At 42.2% G+C, this 19492-nt stretch overlaps 1 pseudogene; it reads right to left on the reverse strand.

Annotated features, from left to right (window-relative positions):
* Nucleotides 1-1541: 1541 nt before the first annotated feature.
* LOC135543057 (pseudouridine-5'-phosphatase-like) lies at nucleotides 1542-18921 on the reverse strand (annotated as a pseudogene).
* Between the last annotated feature and the right edge of the window lie 571 nt (nucleotides 18922-19492).

Genomic DNA, 19492 nt, shown 5'->3' on the forward strand with positions numbered 1-19492 from the left:
AAAGGACAATATGCTTTGTGAATAGCAACGGTACACTGATGGGCTTTTCAGTGTATTTCACAGAAACACAATTGAAAATGCATGTTGAATGTTGAATGCCCACTTGTTAACTCCATGTGCCTTTTACAACAATACTGGTGAACAATGTATCTGCATTGAGCTACTACCATTTACCACAATAAAACATTTCTCTGTAGTAAATTATTAGATACAAAAGAAAATGCATTTCCAACCGCAAATTATAATTCCTTTAGGCTGTGGCAAATGGCAATGGCCATTATGTACCAATCATACCCTGAACTCACTACATTTTTTCAGACATGATGTTCTAACACCATCACACTTATTGCGTAAGTACACACACATAATGTACAGACACACACATGCATATACACAGTGTACAGAACACCTTCCTAATATTGAGTTGCACCCCCTTTTGCCCTCAGAACAGCCTCAATTCACCTCCTCTCCTTTATCGAGTGGATTTAACAAGTGACACCAATAAAGGATCATAGCTTTCACCTGGATTCACCTGGTCTGTCTAAGTCATGGTCATAATGTATTGTACACTCGGTGGATATTCACACAATCACACACACACTTCAGGGCATGAGGGGGTAAATTACTTGTAAAATGGCTGAGTGATGAGGAGCAGAAGAGGAAAAGCCTCAGAGATTAGCCCAAGTTGAGGATGAAAGGCCAGGGATGCATGGAGGCCGGGAGGAGGAAGAAGGTTAGTGGACGGAAGGATACTACAGCAGTGAAATCCTATTTCAACAGCCTGAGGGAGGTGAGGGAACAGGGCTCTGCATTAGCGCTCAGTAACTCTGCTCCTGTTTTCAGTCGTTTCAGGGGTTTTCTCAGGGAAGAGAAAACATGTGAATTCCAGCAGCACTGCTGAGGCAAACATGAGTGAAGATGAAAGAGCGGGAGATCTCTCGCCATCTTTATTGGATTACACATCCAAGCTGGGAAAAGTGTCTTTGGCATTTCAATAGGCCCCGCTCGAAGACGAGTGGCAAAAGGTATGATACGGGGAAAAGAGGGAGAATCCAACAGCTTCATCGCCAGTTGGTTAAGAAAGCTGTTCAAGGACATTAAGACTCAGAGACTGATACATCTTTACCTAGAATGACTGTGTTGGACTCAGGTCAAAAGTAGTGCACTATGTAGAGAATAGGGTGCCATTTGGGATGCACTCCATATCACAATAAGAAGCCTTCAAACTGATCGGCAACGAGTTGCTTACAATACCAACCTATGTAAAAGGTTCAGACAAAAAGAATGACATCTCAATTATGTTCAATTCAACCATTATTCTCAGTCGTTCTCATTATTTGGCCAAAGCATAAATATCAATATTTGACTAACAACAACTTGATCACAGTTCCAAGTAACAATCAAATTCAGCATCATTGCATAATTTGGATCAGCATTGTGATCATTGTGATTAGCATCATTACATTGCTCTGGTGGAAATAGGGGGTAAAAAGAAGGGGTGAATTGGAGGTTCTCAGTCCTGAGCAGGAAGCAGATGGAGCTCAGTCATAGGCCGGCAGGCTGAACATCTCTGGTTTGAAGTCCTCCATGGTCCTCAGGACCAGTGTGGCCTCCTGGGTAAGGCCTCGGTCCAGTTTGTCATCAGGGATCCTTACCACCTGCATCCCAGCCGGCCAGGCCGGCCTTAACACCCATAGGAGCATCCTCAAACACCAGGAAACAAGACAAGCAGGTGCTGGATGTCAAACAGTGTTAAATAAAAAGTGAAAGGAGACAAAAGGATTTTTAAATTCACATGGGGGCATAATGGAGTGAACAATGGTTCATGTAATTCTGCTATACAGTCAATTATGTATTATAACCTTGTGTGTCCACTACAGGAGGTTGAAGGCAAAATACCAGAAGTTATCCATTTAAAAAAAAGAGGAAGACAGACAATGATGCTGAATATGATGCCTTATTATGCAACCACAACATACAACAGTACAGTCTATTGACACAGCACAAAGCACAATGTTTTGGACAGAGAAGCCTATGTCTATGACCTGCAACTCAGTGTCTGGTGGAGAAAACAGAGCAGAGGAAGGCTGTCGTACTGAAGAACTCGTGTTGAGGTGAGGTGACCCACAGTATGATTCTGACTGTTACTTTTGCGTCACAGATGCATGAATAGAGGCAGCACATGAATGAAAAGCCAATATGGAAGCAGGGTTGAGAAGAATGGACAAAGAACTGAGTGACCAGAGCTTCCTTTTTATTCATTGGGAACTTCCGACATCCTGCGCTTTTTGAACCTCAATAGCTATGCTTCCTGGCTTTTCAAACAAAAACACCCCCTCCAAAGACGTCTCCCGCCACTCTACCTAATTCAAGGTTCAAGCAATCCCTATAATTTGAATGAGTGCACAAAAATAATCACATAGTTGCAATGTTCGTCGACATGGATTTCCCTCCAATTTGCCTTTGACTTACCTCACACACTAATGGTGACAAACGATGCAATTTAATTGTACCAGATTGACCTAGCAGCTTCGGAAATGCCCTAAATGCCCTGACTACCAGTCAGTCTCTTCTCTAATTCTTAAATGGAACTAAAATAACGTAAAGGTTCCCAGGTGGAACAATAGAGGCCGACTCGAGGACTCTAGAAGATTTGACTAATTGACTCTTGCCTAGAAGTAGCCTAGGAGAGGGACAATAAGTATGGAAACACAGAGCAGCAAGGCTACCGAGGGGCCCTCTCTAGGTAATGCCCCTTAATTGGGAGCAACTAAGACTGAATTAGGCAACAAGCCAGGCAAATTAACCTTAAATCAGTGTTCAAAGGCTGCATTGTAATGGACGAGAGGGAAACAGGACTCAAATGCACTGCATTTGGCTCAGGAGGAAGGCACATAGCACAAACAGACTGGCACTCAGACGATCATGCCAACTCCTTGTCACTCATTGTCATGCCAAACATGTTTGGCTTGACAATGAGCAATGGAGTTTGCAAGGACACAAGCAGATCTGTGACCAGGCTACAAGTCACAGCAGCAAAGAGAGATTGGGGTGTTGATTTGCCTTATAAAGGGTCAAGGGTCTTTTCTCCCACTCATTGTTAGGACCAAAGAAGTTTGCTTCAAAAATCTATATTTTATTGTTGCATTACAGGCCTGCTATTCCATGCATTGGGAACAGTGAATGGAGAACAGACAGAGAACCCAAAGTCGTTCACCATGCAGGCCTCCAACAGCCAGCCCCATGGAAGATTAACAACCAGTCCCGAGGCATACACCCAAACACATGCAACATTCATCAGAACCAATTTAATCTGTATTCACAGTGTACCCAAGGCAGTCAATGCCACAACACAAGAAGAGAAGAGGGGGAGACTCAGTGTGTGTGTGTGTGGATACTTTCCAAATGAAACCCTATTCCCTACATAATGCACTGCTTTTGACCAGGCTCTTCTCAAAAGAAGTGCATTACGTAGGGAATGGGATGCCATTAGGGACGCACATCAGACTACAGCGGCTGGTGCCAAGACTACTGTGAATAGCCAGCTCAGCAGCACGTCACACACACTCCCTTTACAACGGTGTATTAAGGGGAGATGACAGGACACAGCGTAGTGTTGTTATGGAGCAGATCCAGGGCCTGCTTGGCAGCCAGCAGCAACTACTTCAGCAGAACGGACCAGGACGTTTAATAGTTTACAGAACTATCACGGGACACTTAGAATAAGGAGAGAAAAGTTTCCCTCAGAGAGACTGGGACTGGGGAATGGGTTTTAATCATATGGACGCATGTTATGTGACTGAGTCATAAGTATGTACACTACTGTACACTACTGTTTAAAAGTTTGGGGTCACTTAAAAATGTCTGTGTTTTTGAAAGAAAAGCTCATTTTTTGTCCATCAAATAGCATCAAATTGATCTGAAATGCAGTTTAGACATTTGTTAATGTCGTAAATGACAATTGTAGATGGAAACGGCAGATCTTTTATGGAATATCTACATATGTGTACAGATGCCCATTATCAGCAACTATCACTCCTGTGTTTCAATGGCACGTTGTGTTAGCTAATCAAAGTTTGACATCTTAAAAGGCTAACTGATCATTAGAAAACCCCTTTGCAATTATGTTAGCACAGCTGAAAACTGTTGTGCTGATTAAAGAAGCATCAGCATTTCTGGGTTCAATTACAGGCTTAAAATGGCCAGAAAAAAGAACTTTCTTCTGAAACTTGTTAGTCTATTCTTGTTCTGAGAAATGAAGGTTATTCCATGCGAGAAATTGCCAAGAAACTGAAGATCTCGTAAAACGCTGTGTACTACTCCCTTCACAGAACAGCGCAAACTGGCTCTAACCAGAATAGAAAGGGGAGTGGGAGGCCCTGGTACATAACTGAGCAAGAGGACAAGTACATTAGAGTGTCTAGCTTGAGAAACAGACGCCTCACAAGTCCTCAACTGGCAGCTTCATTGAACAGTACCGGCAAAACACCAGTCTCAACGTTAACAGTGAAGATGCCACTCCGGGATGCTGGAAAAAGCCATATATTTTCTTACAAAGAAAAAGCCATATCTCAGACTGGCCAATTAAAAGTAAAGATTAAGATGTGCAAAAGAACATAGACACTGGACAGCGGAAGATTGGAAAAAGTGTTATGGACAGACAAATCTAAGTTTGAGGTGTTCGGATTACAAAGAAGAACATTCTTGAGATGCAGAAAAAATTTAAATATGCTGGAAGAGGGCTTGACGCCATTTGTCAAGCATGGTGGAGGCAATGTGATGGTCTGGGGGTGCTTTGGTGGTGGTAAAGTAGGAGATTTGTACAGGGTAAAAGGGATCTTGAAGAAGGTCTATCACTATCTATCTATTTTGGACGGCACTTAATTGGAGACAATTTCCTCCTACAACAGGACAATGACCCAAAGCACAGCTCCAAACTATGCAAGAACAATTTAGGGAAGAAGCAGTTAGCTGGTACTCTGTCTATATTGGAGTGGCCAGGATAGTCACCGGTTCTTAACCCTATTGAGCTGTTGTGGGAGCAGCTTGACCGTATGGTATGTAATCAAGCCAATCCAACTTGTGGGAGGTGCTTCAGGAAGCATGGGGTGAAATCTTTTCAGACACAATTTTTATTTCCATTAAAAATTATTTTAACCTTGTCAAAGTCTTGACTATATTTCCCATTGATTTTGCAACTAATTTCATGTGTTTTCATGGAAAACAAGGACATTTCTAAGTGACCCCAAACTTTTGAACGGTAGTGTATGTTATGTGATTTAATCAGATACACTATATATACACAAAAGTATGTGGACAACCCTTCAAATGAGTGGATTCTGCTATTTCAGCCACACCCATTGCTGACAGGTGTATAAAATCGAGCACACAGCCATGCAAATCTCTACAGACAAACATTAGCAGTAGAATGGCCTTACTGAAGAGCTCAGTGACTTTCAACGTGGCACTATTATAGGATGCCACCTTTCCGACCTTTCCAAGTCAGTTCGACAAAGTGCTGCCCTGCTAAAGCTGTCCCAGTGAACTGCAAGTGCTGTTATTGCGAAGTGGAAATGTCTAGGAGCAACAACGGCTCAGCCGCGAAGTGATAGGCCACACAAGCTCACAGAACAGGACCACTGAGTACAAAAAAAAATCATCTGTCCTCCTTTGCAACACTCACTACCGAGTTCCAAGCTGCCTGTGGAAGCAACGTCAGCACAAGAACTGTTCGTCAAGAGCTCCATGAAATGGGTTTCCGTGGCCGAGCAGCCACACATAAGCCTAAGATCACCATGCGCAATGCCAAGCGTTGGCTGGAATGGTGTAAAGCTCGACACCATTGAACTCTGGAGCAGTGGAAATGCATTCTCTGGGGATCACGTTTCACCATCAAATCAAATCAAAAAAATCAAATCAAATCAAATTTTATGTCACATACACATGGTTAGCAGATGTTAATGCGAGTGTAGCGAAATGCTTGTGCTTCTAGTTCCGACAATGCAGTAATAACCAACAAGTAATCTAACTAACAAATCCTAAACTACTGTCTTATACACAGTGTAAGGGGATAAAGAATATGTACATAAGGATATATGAATGAGTGATGGTACAGAGCAGCATAGGCAAGATACAGTAGATGGTATCGAGTACAGTATATACATATGAGATGAGTATGTAAACAAAGTGGCATAGTTAAAGTGGCTAGTGATACATGTATTACATAAGGATGCAGTCGCTGATATAGAGTACAGTATATACGTATGCATATGAGATGAATAATGTAGGGTAAGTAACATTATATAAGGTAGCATTGTTTAAAGTGGCTAGTGATATATTTACATCATTTCCCATCAATTCCCATTATTAAAGTGGCAGGAGTTGAGTCAGTGTCAGTGTGTTGGCAGCAGCCACTCAATGTTAGTGGTGGCTGTTTAACAGTCTGATGGCCTTGGGATAGAAGCTGTTTTTCAGTCTCTCGGTCCCAGCTTTTATGCACCTGTACTGACCTCGCCTACTGGATGATAGCGGGGTGAACAGGCAGTGGCTCGGGTGGTTGATGTCCTTGATGATCTTAATGGCCTTCCCGTAACATCGGGTGGTGTAGGTGTCCTGGAGGGCAGGTAGTTTGCCCCCGGTGATGCGTTGTGCAGACCTCACTACCCTCTGGAGAGCCTTACGGTTGAGGGCGGAGCAGTTGCCGTACCAGGCGGTGATCTGGCAGTCCGGTGGATTAATCGGGTTTGGCGGATGTTAGGAGAACGATACCTGCTTAAATGCATAGTACCAACTGTAAAATTTGGTGGAGGAAGAATAATGCTCTGGGACTGTTTTCCCTTTAGTTCCAGTGAAGGGAAATCCTAACGCTACAGCATTCAATGACATTTTAGACGATGCTGTGCTTCCAACTTTGTGGCAACAGTTTGGGGAAGGAAATTCATGTGTCAGCATGACAATGCCCTCGTGCACAAAGCGAGGTACATACAGAAATGGTTTGTCGAGATCGGTGTGGAACTTGACTGGACTACACAGAGCCCTGACCTCAACCCCATCGAACACCTTTGGGATGAATTAGAATGCCGACTGCAAGCCAGGCCTAATTACCCAACATCAGTGCCGACCTCACTAATGCTCGTGGCTGGATGGAAACAAGTCCCTGCAGCAATGTTTCAACATCTAGCGGAAAGAGGGGAGGCTTTTATAGCTGCAAAGGGGGGGGTGTAACCCAACTCCATATTAACGCCCATGATTTTGGAATGAGATGTTCGACGAGTTCGTCCACATACTTTTGGTGATGTAGTGTATGGATGTTGTATGATGGAATCATATGTACTGTGTGTTATGTTACGGAATCATATGTACTGTATGTTATGGCAGATGAGTGTGTAGGCTTGCTGCTAGACAGTGGGCTCATGCTATTTTATTGTAAAATGTATTATTTATTGTAAACAGAGAGCAGGGTCTGGATCTGTCACATAGACTTGACAGCATGGTCAGTCCCTGGGGAACCCTCATTAGATGAGCCATTCGGCCCAGATGGAGAAGCAGAGAACCTTAGGTTGAGTGCGTATGGTGACTGTGATATGATATGGACCAGGGAAACTAGGAAATAAAGCTGGGTTTACCAAATCTACACACAGATGAATGAGAAGAGGAAGGTATAGTGGAGCTCGAAAGGTATTTCACAGAAAACACATTAAGAAGACTTTCAGCATTCATGTAGGGAAGAGCACTCAACATGCTCGGCCCTGACATATTACTTGATTGGATGAAAGAAATTGGTAGTAAGAAGCGGTTTTGTTAGACCATCATTGATCAAAACCTATTGCTGAAAGAAAGAAAAAAACACTTAAGTGTTATGGATTTGCATCCCCTCAATCATGAATTAGCCATCTAATAGAACACAGCGTTGTTTTATTTTTCGAAACTTCTAATGCAAATTCAGTTGAGTGCGGTGTACTGCAGGGCAGCCGGCTTGGGCCATTGTTTTCTATTAAAACGACCTTCCACAGAATATACACTGAGTGTACTGTCACGTACGCCTCTCGGAGGAGGGAACGCAACACCCTGCTACAACTCAATTACCTGTGGAGTGTAAAAGGTATGTGATTGTAGGTGCGGGTAAGGATGACAGAGGGAGAGAATGTTACTGTTTACAGGGAATTTATTCTTCCTTCACACGGTAAGGTGGGGAAACGGGGCTGGAAGGAACCAAAGCAAAGAAAGTTAAAGTTCCCCCTCTCCTACCACCTGGCACACTAACCAAAATACAGGGGGCGGTTCGCGCAGGTCTTACCTAGTGTGCATAGACAGAGTAAATACTACAGGCCTCTTGCCTAAACACTCCTAAGGTGACTTCCCCCCCCCCGAGAACAAATGAAACAGAATAATTCAAATTTAGTGAACAATTTCAAATAATCCAAAAACACTAGGTACTATGGTATTCACATACCTCTACAGGAACAGCTACAAAACACTTTCACACAAAAACCAACACAGCATATACAAAGAAGCTTTCTCACCTAACAAAGGAACACTGGCTTTTCAAGCTGCAGGAGTCAGTAATTGGAGACAGCTTTATCCCCTGACAAGAGGGCGGAGTCAGAGCTCCATTTCGTGATGGGCCGACCAATCAGCTGCTTTGGAATCCAGGAAGCCATCCTGAAATACACACATAAGTACTTAACATAGAGCTCCAGTCAGTTTTAAAATAGGTAACTAGCAATAGGCTGGTGCTAAATATTTAAAAAAATAACTACAAATATTGTTTTTGGGACAAATCACTCACTCAACCCTAAAGCTCCTCCAGATCTATTATTGAATAATGTGGCGATTGAGCAACTTAAAGAGACTAAACTTCTGGGTGTAACCCTAGATAGCAAGCTACAGAATCATGGTAAAATCATATGGACTCAATGGTTACTACATTTACATTTACATTTAAGTCATTTAGCAGACGCTCTAAAACATGATGAGGTGTTGCTCTGCTTTCTTGACATCTCAGTCGACCAGACAGGTCCTACAGGCCTTTGTCGCACCTGGACTACTGCCCAGTCGTGGGGTCGTGTGCGGCAAAGAGGGACATAGGTCAATGACAGTCGGTCCAGAACAGAGCAGCACGTAATTGCATGTAGATGTACACAGATGGCGAATGTCAGTGACATGCATGTCAATCTCTCCTAGCTCCGAGTAGAAGAGAGACTGACTGCATCACTATCGGTCTTTGTGCGAGATATCGATGTGTTGAAGGTATTGAACTGTCTGTTCAAGCAGTTGGTACACAGTTCAGACACTCATCGGTACAACACAAGACACGCAACCAGGAGGTCTCTTCACAGTCACCAGGTCCAGAACAGAGGCTGGGATAACGCACAGTATTAATTGAGCCATGACAACATGGAGCTCTCTGCCACCTCCGGTAACTCAAGAAAGCAATAAAAACAGATTTAAAAATAAATAAAAAAACAGATAAAAGAAACCCTTACGGCACAACGGGGACTGTGAAGAGAGCCATTTTGATATATTTTGTATTGTAATTTGCACTGTGTTGTGTATTGAATGATGTAGGTGGGTGGCTTTGCACAAGCCACGGCTTGTCTGAGTCAGAATGGCTCATAGGGCAGGAGACAGGAGATTATGTATATTATGTATTTTAGTGTGTGCCCCCCCCCTGCATGGATCCCAATAAATACTACTACTAAATACTACCTCAACTGTGTCATTTTCTCTTTTATTATGTCTTTTCTTATGTCATTTTGTGTCATTTTTATGTTTTATGTTTTTTTAAACGTATTTTGAATGGAATTTTGACACACACAGTTGTTTGACAGTGATCCATTCAACAAATCATTTTCTTTTTTCCTCAGGTGTTATATCTTAAAGAGGCTGATCCTCTGCTCCAACCTATTACTTCACCTGTCGCTTTTGTCAACGTCTGACACGACAAAGCTAACCAACTATGTCAACACCAGAGTGCCTGTGTGTCTGTTAACTTTCGCACGGCTTTAAAACGTGGCTTGTCACAGTCACACAGCCATTCACTGAAATAACAGCGCCTGTACAGTCTCTTTCCCTTCAATATTTAACCAGAGCAGTTGATGTTTTGTTTATGTCGGGTAAATGAAACAATCCTTCTGCCTCTCGTCTTGCTCCGACACCAATCTGGTCTGAGCTTAATGCAATAAGGGAGGGAGTGTGTGTGTTCATACATCAAAAAGTCGGTCTCAAACTTGATGAACGGTACCTTAGCAAGAAAATACCTGAAACTAACACATCACACAGTGAGGAGTTGCGCGAGTGTGTATATTCGAGCCGGCAACGTGGGTTGTTGAGTGAGTGAAGAGACCGTGATAGATTGCCTGCTACCTCTTCTAAACCATCTAAGCCCAGGGCAGGCTGACTACAGGGATGTGTAACGTTTCATCACCTGTGTTATGGGGTACTTTGTTATACACAGGAAACAGGAAATGCAGGCCATCATTTTAAAAATCTGGAGGTCATGGAGGTTTGCGTCCTAAATGGCGCCCTAATTCCCTTTACAGTGCCCAACTTTTGACCAGGGTCCATAGGGCTCTGGAGTGCACTCAAAAGTTGCGCACTATGAAGGGAAATAGGGTGTCATTTGGGATGCAACCCTGGAGGGCACAGTATAAACGCATAACAGGGCAATCCATTGGCCTCCAGAGGGCTGCGTTCACAAGGCTAATGAGTGGTTTGGTCAACCATGAGGAAAATCACATGGAGAGGTCAGTCAGATGTTTGTCATTTTAGGCCGGATGGCAGACAGGTGCGGAATAGCTTTCATTTGGTGTCTGAGGAGTGAGGACCCGTTTTCATCTTTTACTCAGAAAAAGACTAGATTTAGAATAGTCTCTTCTAACATGCCACTGTGCTTGCGGAGCGCCCGGAATCGGTTGAGAGAGATTAGATTTTGAAAGACTTGGGATACATGCAGGCTATGGAAGAGGTAGACTTCATAAATAACCCTAGGTAAGGGTCACGTTATCTAGAAATGGTGGACATAGAAGGTCAAGGTAAAGACATACCTATTGATGATTGAGTGAAGTCAATTCTCTCCCGCACCACATTCCACAACTACCCTCCAGATAAGAAAATCATTAGCAAACCATGATACTTCAACTAGACCCCCAGGAAATAGCCTTTAACTTGTTTAACGGCTGTGACAGTGACACTCCCCGGGAGCTCATAAAAATCCCCATTGACCGAGTGTCTGTCCGTAAATCTTATATCTCCATGCCAGTGTTGGCATTTCTTTCCAACAGAATAAAAGGAGTGATCAATATTGTTAAATCTCCTCATAAACTCAGACAGACCCGCTGACAATGTATTCTCCCTGTTCCTGATTTGGTGTGGACGGAAAAGGACCCAACAGGCTTAGTGAAAAACGAACACGGAAGTCTGTGTTCAGAAAGGACTTTAACAAATCAAATAATGTTGTGCATCTGAAATGAATGGGAGTTCGCAGGGTTTTAGGCCACTAAAATGTGGCGCTAGACATAAAAACCTAAACAAGCACATTACTGCTGAGTATAGGGCAAGCGGAATTACATCTACTGCTATTAAGAACAGACCTTCTGACCACTTAAAGCAACACTGTGTCCATAATATTTTTTGCAGAGAACTTCAAAGCTCAAGTATTGAATATTTCATAGAGCTGATATTAAAAAAAACACTCCTGTTTTTAAAAACATTTTATTCGCAGCGAGGCCCCACCTTCTCCGTCAAAGCACATGGGACTGTTCATAAGGAACATCATTAGGGCTGTAGAATAGCACGGCCTTCACTATTCAGATAGATAGATCAAGCCTGTTTTAGTCCCTGACCATTTCAATCCACCAGCACCAAACACACTGGGCACAACAAACGCATCACAGTTCGTACTGTGATAGCTAAATTGAAGAATACAATTTAAAAAAATGGACTATGTGGTTGAGAAATATTGAATAATGTGTCCATTTTGGGATTATAGCAGCAGTTACAATTTATTATGTGGTTGGTGCATCTGCACTGCAGAGAGGCCCACTGGGTCCCGATAGTTGAAATGCCCATAAAATACGGGGGTGTAGCCGAGGCGACTGGTTGTCCCTAAATCAGCGTTGTGTTGTTGTTGTTGTTGTAATATCATTATCTAGGCTAGCTACAGATCCAAGCTCTGGAGCCAATACGGTCTCTGTACTGACTCTTTACACTCTCTGTGTGAGCCTCTCTATGACTTAAGTCCCAAATGGCACCCTATTCCCTACACAGTGCACTAATTTTGACCAGAGCCCTAAGGCCCCTGGTCAAAAGTACTGCATGAAGAGGGAATATATTGTCATTTGGGATGTAAGTGGGTCTTTCTGAAACCTATTGTCGCCTCACTGTTTGGTTGGGTTTCTTTTACTATATTCTACACAGGGTTATTAGACTCAGTAGGAGTGTGAAGACATTGGCCTTTAAGTAAGGCACAACTCTTTCCCATGCACATAATTCAGTATCTAACTCAACTACCTGCAACAGTTAAACAACAGTCTCTCTTTCAATATCTTTAAGATGATCCATGTTATAATGAGCCTATTTCTTTTTACACAAGTTCATTTCATGTCCTAATTGTACCGTTTTTGGTGCTATAAACCTTTCCTTGGTGTAAGGTCATTTATGATTAATGGTAGCGGAATTACTGTTCTCCCTGCCTTTCAATGTATGTCCCAAATTGCACCCTACTTCATTAATCTTAGTTGGTAGGCTGAGCACACACACCTTTAGTGAAAACCTTTTCTCTATCTCCCTCGGCCTCCCTCCCTTTCTCCCTCACTCTCTCTATGTCATAGTATTTTTTAGTGCTGGGGAGAAAGTGAAAAATGGAGGAGGTGGAGGACTATTTCCTTGCCTTTGGTCACCATAGAGACAGAGTACTGGGCTGGGCACATTACTCACTTGTGAGAAGGTTTTAAGCAGTCTGCCAGGCATATTACCTGCAGTGTTGCATAGCATCATCATGGCCCTCAAAATGCCTCACGTCACTCCATGCCTGTATTCCAAGGAAACCTTCCTCCCAATAACGTTGATATAAATAGCAACCTTTAAAGCACCAGAAGACAAATGCATCCTGAAGAAATGGATTGAAATTTCACTGCATGACTGTTATTGAACATGTACAGTTGTAGGGAAAGCTTAAAATGATGCTTACATTTTAGAGGTAAAAAGGACAACAACGAAAAATACAACGCAAATGTATCACCTAAGCCTGTCTTCGCTGCAGTTTCTGTAAAATGCCTCACTACAATGAATTCAACTCATTGTAAATTCATCACTGCTTCTACTAATCTGGGGGTAGGAGAGACGCTGCGAACACAATGTTAATACACCTTCGCCTTTTTCTTTTTCTTGCATTCTGTCTTTCTCCTGTCTCCTCCTTACGATCCTGAACCGCAATTTGTCCCCTCCCTCCCTGTTTCTCTCTCTCCCTCTGTGCTTAGGCAAAACTGTCACGGAGAGAGGAGCCAGGGTGTGATGCATCAGAATTCGTTATTCCACTAAACACTGAACCGATTCCCCTCTCAGCCGCGGTTCCATGTCTCATCAAGAAAAACGCAAGTCCTAACTGGATATGTTTGAAAGCCTCCAAGATTAAAAAAAGCAGGCCGACAAGTATTGAAGGCTACTGCTGCAGCAGATCCATTTTGCCGAAAAATCTACAGCCCTGCACCTGTTAGGGAGATTCATTTACCTCGAAAAGGAAAACAACAAATCCAAAGCTGTTAACCTCTCTTTTCGGGTTCCCATTTTCCGTTTTCCATTTGATCGCTCTCTGTAAAACTAACTGAATGTAGTCTTCTAACCCTAATGATTGTAGACCTATTTCATAGGTGGGTTTGCTAAAACAGGCATGGAAGGAAGGTTTTTAAACATGGTTGTGGCTACATCCCAAGTAGCACCTTATTCCCTATATAGTGCACTACATTTGACGAGTGCACTATGGGCCCTGGTCAAATGTAGTGCACTATAAAAGGGAATAGGTTGCCATCCGGGAATGTACACAGTGTGATTTCTCAGTGTTGTGGGAGTGTTGGGGGCATTTTCATGGCTGGTGTTGACAACACAGATCTGTTACTTACAGTTACCCTTAATAAGCCAAAACATTGGCATTGAAAATGGAAATGAATGAGAGAGTATGAAGTTGGTTATAGGCTTAATCATTTCCCTCACTTTCTGGATGTGTAAATAAATTACATTTCATAGGTTCTTATAAATAGAAGCTAAACCTTCGATAGCCTAGTTTGGATCTGCTGCAGTCGATCAGTCAGTTAGTCAGTGTCTAGATAATAATTCCTTTGACATGTCTTAAGAACAGGTGATAGCTGGGGCATTGAAGCATGACAGGATGACATTGACCTTGGGAACCTTCCTAACAACAGAATTGGTTATGGGCTTAAGAGGTAACCCACTTTCTTGGAGGTACTGTATAAACGCAATTCCACAGGTTCCAATTAAAACTATTTAGTTTATCTGGTCAATGATTAGCCTACGAATGAATATACTAAGTAACAAATGAAAAACAACGGAATTGGTGTACAACTTTTAGGGGTTGCTCTTTTTCAGCGTTATAAGTTGTGCCAGCCCACTGTCAACTACCCTGTCCCATTTCCTATCATTTATAGCATCTGAGCCATGATTGGTAAGAATTGGTGACCTTCGGGCTGCTTTCCCCCTCCAACATTACTAGGTGTGTATGAGAGTATCTTAGAGTGTCTACTGGTCTGTCTCTCTTATTGTGGCTGGTTATTTTATGATTAGCTTATTTATTCATGAGGCAAGTATAGGGCAATAGTCTACTCCACTACCCACTGTAGGCTACTGTCCCTATTACCGTGCCTGGAGGCACAGGAGGAGTGAACCTGTTGGCACACACCAAGAAGAAGTCAGGCTGAGGTTTGCTGTTTTTTACATTGGGGTCATCCCCCAGGATGATGTGGCTCAACAAGTCAAAAAAGGCTTTGTGATGACTGGTCTTCATCTCAAACGTCAGGCCTGCTGAGCTTGTCACTATGGCGATGGGCACGTTGCGTTTACAGAGATGGTGGTTGAGCTTCTCCACTCCTGGTTACCAGTTAAAGTTTGGACACACCTACTCATTCAAGGGTTTCTCTTTATTTGTACAATTTCTACATAGTAGAATAATAGTGAAGACATCAACACTATGAAATAACACATGTGAAATCATGTACTGTCGTGGCCTCAAGTTTTGAGAATGACGCAAATATTAATTTGCACAAAGTTTGCTGCTTCAGTGTCTTTAGATATTTTTGTCAGATGTTACTATAGAATGCTGAAGTATAATTACAAGCAATTCATAAGTTTCAAAGGCATTTATTGACAATTACATGAAGTTGATGCAAAGAGTCAATATTTGCAGCGTTGACCCTTCTTTTTCAAGACCTCTGCAATCCACCCTGACATGCTGTCAATTAACTTCTGGGCCACAGATGGCAGCACATTCTTGCATAATCAATGCTTGGAGTTTGACAGAATTTGTGGGTTTTTGATTGTCCAGCCGCCTCTTGAGGATTGACCACAAGTTCTCAATGTGATTAAGGTCTGGGGAGTTTCCTGGCCATGGACCCAAAATATCAATGTTTTGTTCCCGAGCCACTTAGTTATCACTTTTGCCTTATGGCAAGCTGCTCCATCATGCTGGAAAAGGCATTGTTCATCACCAAACTGTTCCTGGATGGTTGGGAGAAGTTGCAGAATATCAGTCTGTCCCTGATGTTTTTCCTGGAGAGAAGTAGCTTCTTTGCTGCCCTTCTTGACACCAGGCCATCCTCCAAAAGTTTTCGCCACACTGTGCGTGCAGATGCACTCACACCTGCCTGCTGCCATTCCTGAGCAAGCACTGTACTGGTGGTGCCCCGATCCCGCAGCTGAATCAACTTTAGGAGATGGTCCTAGCGCTTGCTGGACTTTCTTGGGTGCCCTGAAGCCTTCTTCACAACAATTTAACTGCTCTCCTTGAAGTTCTTTATGATCAGATAAATGATTGATTTAGGTGCAATCTTACTCGCAGCATTACCCTTGCCTGGTAAGCCCTTTTCATGCAAAGCAATGATGATGGCACGTGTTTCCTTGCAGGTAACCATAGTTGACAGAGGAAGAACAATGATTCCAAGCACCACCCTCCTTTTGAAGATTCCAGTCTGTTATTCGAACTCAATCAGCATGACAGAGTGATCTCCTGCCTCCAGACTGACATGATGTCAGTTGGTCCTTTTGTGGCAGGGCTGAAATGCAGTGGACATTTTTTGGGGGGGCGGGTTCAGTTCATTTGCATGGCAAAGAGGGACTTTGCAATTAATTGCAATTAATCTGATCACTCTTCATAACATTCTGGAGTATATGAAAATTGACATCATACAAACTGAGGCAGCAGACTTGTATATTTGTGTCATTCTCAAAACTTTTGGCCACGACTGTAGTAACCAAAAAAGTGTTAAACAAATCAAAATATATTTTATATTTGAGGTTCTTCAAAGTAGCCACGCTTTGCTTTCACACTCTTGGCATTCTCTCAACCAGCTTCATGAGATAGTCCCCTTGAATGCATTTCAATTATCACATGTGCCTTGTTAAAAGTTAATTTGTGGAATTTATTTTCTTCTTTAATGCATTTGCACCAATTGTGTTGTGACAAGGTAGGGGTGGTATACAGAAGATAGCCCTATTTGGTAAAAGACCAAGTCCATATTATGGCAAGAACAGCTCAAATAAGCAAAGAGAAATGACAGTCCATCATTACTTTAAGACATGGAGGTCAGTCAATACGGAACATTTCAAGAACTTTGAACATTTCTTCTAGTGCAGTCGCAAAAACCATCAAGCACTATGATGAAACTGGCTCTCGTGAGGACTGCCACAGGAAAGAAAGACCTTGAGTTACCTCTGCTGCAGAGGATCTGTTCATAAAAGATAACTGAACCTCAGATTGCAGCCAAAATAAATGCTTCACAGAGTTCAAGTAACAGACACATCTCAACATCAACTGTTCAGAGGAGACTGCGTGAATCAGGCCTTCATGGTCAGATTGCTGCAAAGAAACCACTACTAAAGGACACCAATAATAAGAAGAGACTTGCTTGGGCCAAGAAACACGAGCAATGGACATTAGACCGATAGAAATCTGTCCTTTGGTCTGATGAGTCCAAATTTTAGATTTTTGGTTCCACCGCTGTCTTTGTGAGACGGAGAGTAGGTGAACAGATGAGCTCTGTGGGTGTGGTTCCCACCATGAAACATGGAGGAGGTGTGATGGTGTAGGGGTGTTTTGCTGGTGACACTGGCTGTGATTTATTTAGAATGCAAGGCACACTTAACCAGCAGGGCTACCACAGCATTCTGCAGCGGTTTGCGCTTAGTGGGACTATCATTTGTTTTTCAACAGGACAAAAACCTAACACACCTCCAGGCTGTGTAAGGGCTATTTGACCAAGAAGGAGAGTGTGGGAGTGCTGCATCAGATGACCTGGCCTCCACAATCACCCGACCTCAACCCAATTGCAATGGTTTGGGATGAGTCTTAACTATTATTCTACGATGTAGAAAACAGTAAAAAAAAAATAACAAAACCCCTTGAATGAGTAGATGTGTCCATACTTTTGACTGGTACTGTACAGTACACATAATTGGTTAGTCCTACACACAGTGAATACTAACAAATCCAAACAAATTGAGCCCTGTTCAAATCCAGGATCACACTCCCTCTGCCTCATGCCTTATAGCAGGAGTACTCAACTTACGCTATGAAGTCCAGAGCCTGCTGATCTTCTATTCTACCTGATGAATGAAAACATGAGATTAAAATTTGTTCGTCAATAAACTCACCAGAAACTGATATTTCCTAGGTGAGAATAAATTATTTTGTTCATGTTATGGTAACCATGAAAACTTTCACAAACTACAACTATACCACACACACACACACACACACACACACACACACACACACACACACACACACACACACACACACACACACACACACACACACACACACTTAGTTACCTTGCATCATTTGAGCTGAAGGAAGTATCCTCTCCTGTATTTTTCTAGTCTCACTCAGAAGTTCCTCAGGTGTCATTGGTAGTTCTAGGGAGTCTCGTATAATGGTGGAAGCCTCCATAGCTTTCTTTCCATTCACATCCCAGGTGTATTTCTTTCCAAACCGGTCGCGTACTCCCTGGTATGACATCGTGTACAGCCTCTCTGTATCTGCAAGTTCAAAACAGTGCAAAATAAAAGTTAGATAGCTATGTTAAAGCTAAAATCCTTAGTTGCTAGATCAAGTTTTGGACTTATAAAGTAATGATATATACCCATTGATTCTGGAAGAATATAACTTATCTCACGAGCTTAGTTCAACTGTCATAACCCATCAGAACCCAAATGATACGCTTTGTTTTACTACAATGTTTGTAAAGAACAGAAATGTAAACAAAGGTATAGCTTTAAAACATGGTTTAATCTATCATTTTGATATCATGGATGGTCAGTCCTTGGGCATTCAAATCTCTATGCATTTTAATGGTTACATTTACCCACACCCATCCCCCTGCTCTTTACTGAAACAGAGGTTTTTAACTAAGGATTCTAGATTTAAATCACGAAATTCAGAAGACTATGCAAGACCGCACATGGAAATGATTAGCGAGTGTTATGGTTGTAGAAAGATTATTTTACGAATAGCAAGCGTTACATGTTCATTTTGCTTCACCATGGTTAACACGCATGAATGAATGAGCCGTTACTGAATGCTAGGCCTCGGTAGCTCATTCGTGTCACATTCTGTTTTGCTTGATCGTCTTATGTGTATATAGAAAGTGTATGTGAATAACCTAATAATAATTCATCCATGTCAAAAAGAACATGGGTCACCGGTTTAAAAATCGATTGTGTAGATATAATTACAGTAGCTGCCAACACCACAACAAAATCCAATCTTGAAATCGAAGAACCAACTAGCTAGCAAGCTAACGATAGTTATGGTTAGCAAGAAGATGGACAACTGGTACCAAAATCTCAACTATCACGTAGAAAACTAAATGTATGCTTTTATTCATTTCTAGAACATACTGTTTACATTACACAACATCAAATGAATTTAGATTCACAAAAATGACGCTGCCGCAAATAAAAGGTGATTCTTTAGTCGTCCAATATTTTGTAATGGGTAATGTAGTTTTATTCCCAGAACCCACTTCTGCCTATTCACTCAAGAAGAATCAGTCTCGTAATAATCTACTTATCGACAGAAATGTAGGCTAATCTAAATGTGATTTATACATTTAAAACACATTTACGTCACTGTTTATTTTTAGATAACATCACATACAAAATATTGTGCTTTGACCTTTTCTGGACCTTTGTGCTGTTGACTGTGCCCAATAATTTTTGTACCATGTTTTGCGCTGTTAAAAACGTTCTGTTGCTACCATGTTGT

Source organism: Oncorhynchus masou, chromosome 7 (assembly GCF_036934945.1).
Source record: "Oncorhynchus masou masou isolate Uvic2021 chromosome 7, UVic_Omas_1.1, whole genome shotgun sequence".
Classification (NCBI taxonomy): Eukaryota; Metazoa; Chordata; class Actinopteri; order Salmoniformes; family Salmonidae; genus Oncorhynchus; species Oncorhynchus masou.